Source organism: Gopherus evgoodei, chromosome 1 (assembly GCF_007399415.2).
Source record: "Gopherus evgoodei ecotype Sinaloan lineage chromosome 1, rGopEvg1_v1.p, whole genome shotgun sequence".
Taxonomy (NCBI): domain Eukaryota; kingdom Metazoa; phylum Chordata; order Testudines; family Testudinidae; genus Gopherus; species Gopherus evgoodei.
The window spans coordinates 53206835-53216556 of record NC_044322.1 but is presented as its reverse complement, the minus strand read 5'-3'; positions in this window follow the sequence as shown (position 1 = coordinate 53216556).

The window sequence follows — 9722 nt, the reverse complement described above, 5'->3', positions numbered from 1 at the left end:
CCTTGCAGATCTGACCTAGTTCCTCCTTAGCAAGGAAAGGTGTGAGATTGGGAGGGCTTGGAAGGTACAGTGTAGATAAGGCAGGACACTCCTATTAACATGTTGGCTCTTCCCTGTGCTGAGAGTGTCAGATTCTGCTCTTTCCCTACCTCCCATTTTGGGTTAAATTCTCCAGTGAGCTAAAACTACATTGTGCTGCATTAGCCCATTAACATGTCAGCAGCACAAAGTGGCCTTAAAACAGCCAGACATGCTAGTGGAGAATTTGCCTTGTGATAGGGAACTTGTCACCTCCTACACCAGTCCCAGCACAAAGGGTCATGGCTGAGGTGGAGTGGAGCTGAGCTCCTGATCCTCATTTGGCACAAAGTCTGAATTTACATCAGTGACAGAAGTTAATGAAGGCCTGCTCCTGCTCTTCATGCAGCCGCCTCCCTCCTCTATGTCTGAGCAGCATGAGAGTCATGCAGAATTGGAACTGTCGTTTTTAGCGTTTGAAGAGACACCTTCTTACAAAAGAAATTTTAAATTACCAGAAATTTTTAATCCAAGCTACCAGGGACTGGACTAGTATCAGAGGGGTAGCTGTGTTAGTCTGGATCTGTAAAAAGCGACAGAATCCCATGGCACTTTATAGACTAACAGACGTATTGGAGCATGAGCTTTCATGGGTGAATATCCACTTCATCAGACGCATGTGGTGGAAATTTCCAGAGGCAGGGATAAATATGCAGGCAAGAATCAGTCTAGAGATAACGAGATTAGTTCAATCAGGGAGGATGAGGCCCTATTCTAGCAGCTGAGGTGTGAACTCCAGGGACTGGACTGTGTCCTGAGTCCTAGCAATTCTGAGGTACATGCCTCCTAGAATAGTTTTTGTGGTTAAATGGGAGTTCAGACAATAAGACAAAGATAAACAGCTAACGACATCTCTTCACGTAGGTGATTTCCTATAGCTTTACCTCTCAGTCTGCTTTTTCATACATCTCAGTATTTGTTTCCACTGATAATAATTGAAAAAACAGATGTTACAAGGAGGCTATGTGGGAGGTGGTACAAAGCCTGTGAAATAAGAGTTATTGTGAGTGTGAGCTCAAATTCTGCCTTGGCTTGCGGCTCCTGTATCTATGATGACAGATCTGGTTGATGACCTCAGTAGAATAATGCACAGTAATATTGCAGACATTCCCAAATCAGCTTTCCACTGAACACTTGATTCTTTCATCATTGTTGATTACTTTATCTATCCTTGTGGGAAAATGAGGAGCATAACCTGCCTAGCCCTCTGCACAAGCAGCACATGTGCCCTATGCAGGAGGGCACATTACACAAGAGACCACAGAGATCCCTTGCAGAGGGGTAGATACTGCAGAGCTCAGCTCCATAAGATCTCCATCTGCAGGAGTGCAGAGAAGTACTTTGGGGGCAGACTGAGAGGGAGAGAGCATATGCCTGCTATGGGAGCCCCTGCACAAAGGCTATTTACTAGAACTTTGTGCAGAGGAGAGAATTAGGGGCCCCTAGTAAATTTCTCAGATGCAACAAAACAAACTACCGAACTGTTCTGTCCAAAAATTCATTCAGCAATAATTCAGATCATAAAACCAGAACTGCGTGAGAATGAAAAGGCTAAATATCAGTAACTCTGACTAAATAAATACTTTGTTACTGACAATGGAAAGTAGAGAGAATTCCTGATCTCTTTATTTACCAGATTAACAGCAGAATTAATAGTTCTTCAAGAATATATAACTATAATAATAAACTTAGCAGATAAACAGCACTTGGTATCTTCAAAAACTGTGTAAATTATAGGTAGTTCATATCAGAGTCCTTGCTGTACAGAACAGCAAAGCTCTTTGTGTATGACTCCTCTTTATCCTAAAGAGATGAATTCTCAGGGAGATGCATAACCTTTGCCTCTCAAGTCAGGCTACTAAATGTGGTGGTATTTTGGGGATGTGGTCATCTGTTTGCCACAATGAAAACTCCAATTCATTGCAGACGAGCCACTGTCTTGATTCTGGACTTTAAATCATAGCTGATCTTTGGAGGCTGAATTGAACTAGCCACACAGAGGTGAAAGGATCCCCAGCCTTTTTCCAGTCCTCTGAGCCATCTAATACCCTTCTTGCAGCTATTACTGCTGCAAAACTATCCTGTAAACTTCCAACATTACCACACTTCAGCATTCTTGTATACATAGCAAATGTTTAAACATATGGTGTTATATTATGGCTGCACTTTTTTTTGATACATTGTGGGTGGGGAAAGTGAGTGAGGGTTCCTTGTTCCATGTACTTCTCTCAGTGCCCAAAGCTTTGCCAAAAAGAGAGAGTGGAAGCAATCACTCCAACAATAAACATTTTTTTAGCAGTCTTCATGGGGGTGATCTCACAATACAGCAACCAGAGTAACTAAAATGGTTACTTAAAAGAACTATTTCTCCATGAAGAAATGTTCTATCCCACAAGAAATATTAATCTAGGATTAATAAATTAAAGTAGTCATATTAACAACAATAAGTTAGCAGCTATTCAGAAGATTCTTCCAGGGCTAGGAATTTGAGGGAGCCTGCCTGGAGGGGAGAGCAGTTAGTTTAGGAGCTGTATCTGTCTGGGGTAGCTGTAGCTCCTTCACAGTATAAAATAAAGTTGTGTGCACCCCTTTTTCCAGTGAACTCACCCAAATTTCATGCATCATACAACCTTCCTTTATCCTTCAAATTACCCTTTAAAACCCTTCTCTTCCTTGAAACTTTTCAGTGAGCACTTCAAGAGTTCTCCACTGCCACAGGCTTATATTGCAACCTGGCATATGACATGGCTGAATTGTTCTGCCTGTATCTACACTTAACTGTAAGCTCCCTGGGGCAGGAACTGTGGCTTTACAGCATCAACCACAGTCACTCAAACAGTACATAAAAGCAGCTCTGTTATAAATAGATTATAGAGTCTTGTTTTACATGTAGAATATTATTATTATTATTTATAAGCTGCAGTGCCCATGGTGTGCTGAGTGCTCTCCAAATGTTAGCTCACAGTTGAATGTCAGGCATGTAGAAAGAAGTCAAGGAGAAAGAACAGGCAATTTATACACGGGTCACTTTCATTCACTGCAAGCAGCATGGCAGTGTCTTTAAGTGGAACCCGTGTTTAATCTGTGCCAGGGCTTGCCAGTACTGAGCCCCAGCACCTCTAGACTTGGCAGTTCATGGCCTCAGCACCTCTGGGTTTGCTGCATCAGTTATGAATGTAAAAAATTGCTCGAGCCCCAGCACCTAATTGCTTGAGTCCTGTCACCTCATTTATTACAAATTAAGCACTGAGTGCGACATAAATGTATACAGGATAAGGGTCTGGCAGAAGAGCTCAGGGAAGTCAGACCATGATAGTCTTAAAACTGTCAGCTCTAAAAAGTCATCCGTGGGAGTTAAGGGAGAAAGAGGCAAACTGACTCTGTGAAAATGAAAACAAAACAGATGCTGAAACCAGAGATGCAGTTTGACACTAGCGTGTGGAGTTGATAAATTGCAGTGAGTATCCTATATATCAATCACTCCACTTTTCTTGGTTTTCTTTTTGAAGATTTTATTATTCTTACAGCTAACATTTTCAAAACTGGGTGCTGATAGTTAACCTTCTAAATTCATAGTTAGGCAGTAAAAGGCAATGCCCATTCCCAGCAGTGGGATTTGTGGTTGCTCAGCACCTCTGAAAATCAGGCCACTTTCATTTAGGAGTCTAAATTTTGAAAATTTTGGTCTAATTGTACAGTAAGGTTTATTTGATAAATCTTAGCTGAATAACTTTGAATCTGACCTAATCTCCTCATATACAGAACAAGCTGAAACAGAATGGGGGCCAAATTCTGATTATGTTTGAGTCCCTTTAGTTGACACTAAGTACGTCATCCTGAAGGCTGGTAATACTTTGCGTCTTCTTTTGGTAACTTTGTGTTTATAAATTTGAGTTTTTACACAGCCTGTATTTTGGTTTTTTTTCAGTTTTGCTCTTCTTTCTGTTTAGTTTTTATAGCTGTACTAGTAACAGGAAAAAAAAGTTGAAATATAACAACTTATTGGCCAGTCCTCCAAACCCTTATTCTGTGTGAGCAGTCCTTACATACCAATGCAAGCAGTCCCAGTAATGTCAATGGGTCCACATAACTGACTATGGATCTGGTCCTCCATTACAATAAATATATTTGAAACAAAATGTACATTTTAAAAGCCTTGCTACACAATAATAAATATTACATCTTCAGATTAGCCATAAATTGTCAATGAGCCCTATTTAATTGTCTGCATGCTCATATTTCTGTTCTGCCCTGGATATCTGTGTGTAACTCACATTTCATGAAAGTCACACACTTGTATTGAACAAATAGCATCTTTCAGTTACTGAAGAGAAAAACAAGGACCTGAAGATCCCATTTCTTGAATTTCTAGGTACAGAATGGCTGCTGAATTCATTTCTCATGTTCCCTCATGATATGAGTTGTTTTTGTACATGTTGTCATGCTAGGATGAGCACTTCATGGTGTGTAGCAGCCCTATTCTAACACTGCTTGATCCCTTTATAAATTAAGAGACAAGAAGCTGTAGCCTATCATGTAATTTGATTACTGGGATTTGGATTAAGAGCATCCAGTATGTGGTGTTGTCTTTCTTTTTAGCTGCTACATATTAGATGCTTTGAGTGTAGCTTTTGCAATCCTTTTTCTCAAGACATCCTTTCACTGCCTGCCTCTGTGCTCTGGAAAGTCTGTCAGGGACATACTATTTGTGGGCTAGATGGGCCAAGGCCTGGGGAAAGATCCAACAGTCAACAGAGTGCAGACAGATGATTTTTCATAAATTAGTTCCATTTCCGTTTCAATTTGTCTCATGAAAATTGACTTAATACTTCTGTTTGAATTGTAATTGCTTGACCATCAGACAGATGTCCCTTACCCATTATTTTGTGGAAGTGACTATCTTCACAGTGGATCTGTGATAGTCACTGTCATGGTTACAGGGCTAACTGCACCACTGCCCTCTTCCTGATCTCTGACTGCATCCCTACAGCTGTCAGGCCTTGGGCCTTTACCTCTCTTGGGGTGGAATTCCATAATTCTCCTACCCTTAGACTGGCCTTTGGGTTACAGTACCTCATGTATCAACTGTGTTTACCCAGCAGCTCCAACTAAGTTAGGCAACCACGATTCTTCACTCCGGAAGTCAGTGACCCTAGTGAACAAAGTGATTAGACGGCCTTCTTAGACCAAAGTATTGTTTATTTTAACAGTATGAGCAAAGCATATAGAGGAAAAATTTTAAAACAACTGTTTACACACATGCCTATATTACCTAAAGGCATACCATCCCCAGCTTGTGCCTGTATTTCAGTTTGGTTCCCCCAAACTCCCCTGAACTCCTTCCTCTTTTGTGAGACAGTCCCTTTAAATCTTATCTTGAGCCAGTGTCCCTTCCTGCTTGTTTTTCTTTTCCTGACAACCCTCCCTACTATGCTAAACCTATATATATTCATACAGTAACCAAGTCAACATCTAATATTCATACATTATTACAGAGCAGATCCAATTTAATCACAGTAGCCTTGACTGCTATTAGCATGGATCTCTATGCAGACTTACTGAGGGTATGTTTACATTGCAATTAAAAACCTATTGTTGTGCAGATATTTGGGCATGGGCTGCAGCCCAAGTTCTGGGACACTCCCACTTCACAGGGTCCTAGAGACTGGGCTCAAATGCCTACCTCACAACTGAACAGCCTCTTAGCCTGAGTCCCACAAGCCTGGGTCAGCTGGCATGAGCCAGCCGTGAGTGTCTAATTGCTTGTAGACATACCCTCAAAGACCTAGGACAGATTGTAAAGTCCAGAATGAAGTAAATAACAGCTGAGCCCAAAGTATTCTCAGTTGAAGGGATCTGGCTGTAGAATAAGTTTCCAGAGGTGATTAATCCACAGCCTGACCATTTTCAGGAAAACTTGCTTTTTTGATAAAGCTTTTCCTACCATAACCTAAATGGCATTCACAGTAAAATTAGCTACCACTTCTATAACATGCCTCCCCTGTCCCATAAAATAACTACCCCAGAAGAACCTGTCATAACCTCCAAAGAGTGAAGAGCCAGAGATTCCAGGGAGTCCTCTAGGGACTTCACTATTGCCATGGAATGCATTCAGATACTGCAGTAATGGTCAGCAATGGGAGGAGGTTGGCTTGTTTAGGCTAGCAAAAAGAAGGCTGAGAGGGGATACGATTGCTCTCTATAAATACATTAGGGGAGGGTGAAGAACTATTTAATCTAAAGGACAGTGTTGGCACAAGAACAAATGGATATAAACTGACTATGAACAGATTCAGGCTGGCAATTAGAAGAAGGTTTCTAACCATCAGAGATGAGGATCTGGAACAGCCTCCCAAGAGGAGTAGTGGGGCAAATAACTCCATAACACTTGTTAACCCCTAGTTCTCCTTAAATTCTTGTGGACACCCAATACATGTTAATAACCTCTAATGCTCCCAAGCATGTGGTGACATCCCCTGTAAAATAGTATGAAACCTGTTTCTGCCTGTCGAGGGGAGTGCAGATCTCCATGCCATCTGAGCTCCCCAGAAGCCTGATATGCAAGAGTGAAATTTACCCCAGTCCAGGAGAACCCACAAGGCCCTGTGCATCATTAAAGGCCCCAGTTGTGGATCAAATCCTGCTTCACTGAGCTCTGCAGGCCCACGGAATGTAATCGGATTCCTGAGAAGCAATCCCCTAATTCTGGGCCGGCGCATAGCCATTTTACAGCAGCTCTCCACCCTCTGCCCAAGGGGCAGAATCCATGACTTGATACACAAGGCATCCTTTAGTCAGAGCGGGCCTGTGTCTCCAGGAGTCTTCTGTCATACGTGGAGGCCTCTAAAAGGGCAGTACAGCCCAATAGTCCAAGCTAACAGTTCCAAAATGGACCCTTTCAGATGGACAGAAGACTTCTCTCCTTCAGGTAATCAGAGGACAGTCTGATTATACGTACCCTTCTGACAATGCCCCAAGTCCACACAAATACAGTGGAACACTGTTGCCTTAGCCCCAGTTCCCCTCCTTTACTTATCTCCCAGCAGCTAGTGGTAGAGATGGGGAGCTCATTTGCATGATCTACAAACACCCTTCCAAATTTTTGCAGGACTTGGCCTTCTACATCAGCCTGAACATCTTCAGGGTCTCTGAAACCAGTACTGAACTCCCCAACACGGGAGTAAGGGCCCTGTGTAGCCCCCACTCTATCTTAAGACTGAGTCAGGATTTGGACCTAGGGCCAGATCTTCAGCTGGTGTAATCAGCTTAGCTCTATTGAAGTCAAATGGAGTTTGCCCAGTTTACACCAACTGAGGATCTGGCCCTAACTGTTTAAATGGTGTAGAGGGCCTTGCACAGTCTCTTCACTGGTGTGAATTTCACCCAAAGGCTGTAGTCCTTCAAGCTGGATTCCTGCACCTGCATAGGATTCTGTGTGGATGTAAAGCCCTGTCCAGCTGGCTCATTTTACAGGATTGGAGCTTAAATGCACACTGGATTTTTTTAAAGTAAACAGTGCTGAGTTATCTCAGATTTCCAAGCATGAATGCATATTTCATTGCCTAACTTAGTAAGACTCTAACTTTACACATGGAAAAATAGGGGTTCAATCCTCTTCCTCTTTAAATCAATGACAAAACTCCCATTGACTTCAGTGGTACAGGATCAGAATCTAAATACTCAAGATTGTATAACAGCTGTTATTGACTGCTAGATTTTTTCAACAGTACAAGTCATTTGTTTATAAATATATATATATATGCAGTACACCTTTCCCTGTATGGGATGTGTGTATGCTGAGATTTTCAAAGCCTAAGGACAAGGGGAGTTGGGAACCAAACTCCCTTAAACTCCGTAGTAAATCCCAGCCTTAATACTCTGAATGATCAACTTTTTATTCCATACATATTTGTTAACAAATATTATAGGAGGTTGGGTGCATGGCTTGAGACTCACCACCAATGAAATGTGACCTCATCTTAACCCTTTAAAAAAGCCCACTCTTTGTGAGAAACAGCCACAACTATTTTGGCAATATTCACCTGTATGAAAGCCATCATTTTAGGGCTGATCTAGCATGAAGATTGAACGGTATGCCAAACTGTAACCCTCCTCTGCCTTCCAAAAATGCAACTGTCCTGGATTTTGGATACAAAATCCAACATGCATGTCCTGAGTTTGGTACTGTACTTTAACAGGGCCTTATCCTGCTGACTTCATCAACACACATTGAGAAAACCAGAATCTTGAGAACAAAGCAACTAGCAAAAGGGATTTGCATGAAGCGCTGAGGTTAATTTCATGTATTAAGTGCTAGCTGGACTTATTGAATGGTTTTGTACAAAATAAGAATAGTTTATTTTGCAGGGTTCTTGCAAGATTGCCTCTCATATTGGTGCTTTGTCTCTCATGGTTTTTATAAGCATTGTTATTATACAACTGAAGGGCTAGAAAGTGGGGAAATTTATGCAGGAATAGTTGCACTAACATTAGTCTAATCTTTATAAGTACCAACGTGATCTTCCAAATATAGGGGGGAAAATATATTAACTTTCCTTTTCAAAATACCACAAAAGAGTTCATGTGAGGTACCAGTAAATAAGAAACAGCTAAGTAAAAGAGATGGCTTAGCACCTCATTCACTAGAATCTCTGACATGCTTGGAATTTATTACAGAGTAGAGTTCTTTTCAGCCTAATTACCTGAAAGACCAGAATTAAACAGGGTTAAATGAGGTAAATATATAAATAAAGAGAGCTTCTAGTTTGTGGTAGCTTTACTTATACTACCTTAGTAATTTCCTTTAAGCCTGTGGAGGTTTTCCCCTGGAATAGATGGAGCAAACTAATCTTAAATGCAGCATAAAATCTATTCCAGATCCTCTCAAATGCCAATGCTTATACATTACTAATTAGAATAGTAAAAGTCAGAGATGGAAACAATCTATTAGTTGCTCATCTAAAAGTCTACTTAAAGAAATTGCACCAATTTAACTACATCTGTTTTTAAATTGGTTTAGTAAAAGCAGTACAATTCCTTTGTGCAGACACTCTTACATGAGTTTTAGCCACTCAAACTGATTTAGTTCAAATTTGGTTTGAAATCAAACTTGCAACTGATATTGACATCACTGGGAGTTATACATTCAATGCCTCACAGTATTGGGGCCCAGGTTACGAGCCAAGAACTGAATTCTAATCCTGGTTTTGCCACTAACTCTTTCTATAGCCTTGGGCAAATCACTTAATCATATCAGCTGTAACATGGGATAATACTGTGATGCTCTGTACCTTGGGGAACACCTAGTACTCCTATGTTCATCCTGGTAAAATGATTGTGTGGTATCCAATGCAAAGTTTGTCATGTCGGGTGTCTCTGGAAGGCTCATGATGCACTGAGCATTGTTGTTCTAAAGATGTTATAGTAATTGTTATAGTAATGCTATAGGTTATAATTTCATGTATATAGTTATGAGGCTGAAAATATATCCTCATGGCTTAAAGCAAGCCCAGGCAAAAACTCTCCAAAAGCAGAGGGGTAGTTCATACCTCATCAGGGCATATATGGTGCAAGCCCAGCCCAGCCTCACAGGAACAAAGGACACTGACCTAGGTAACAACAAAGGATCTGTTGGACTAACAAGT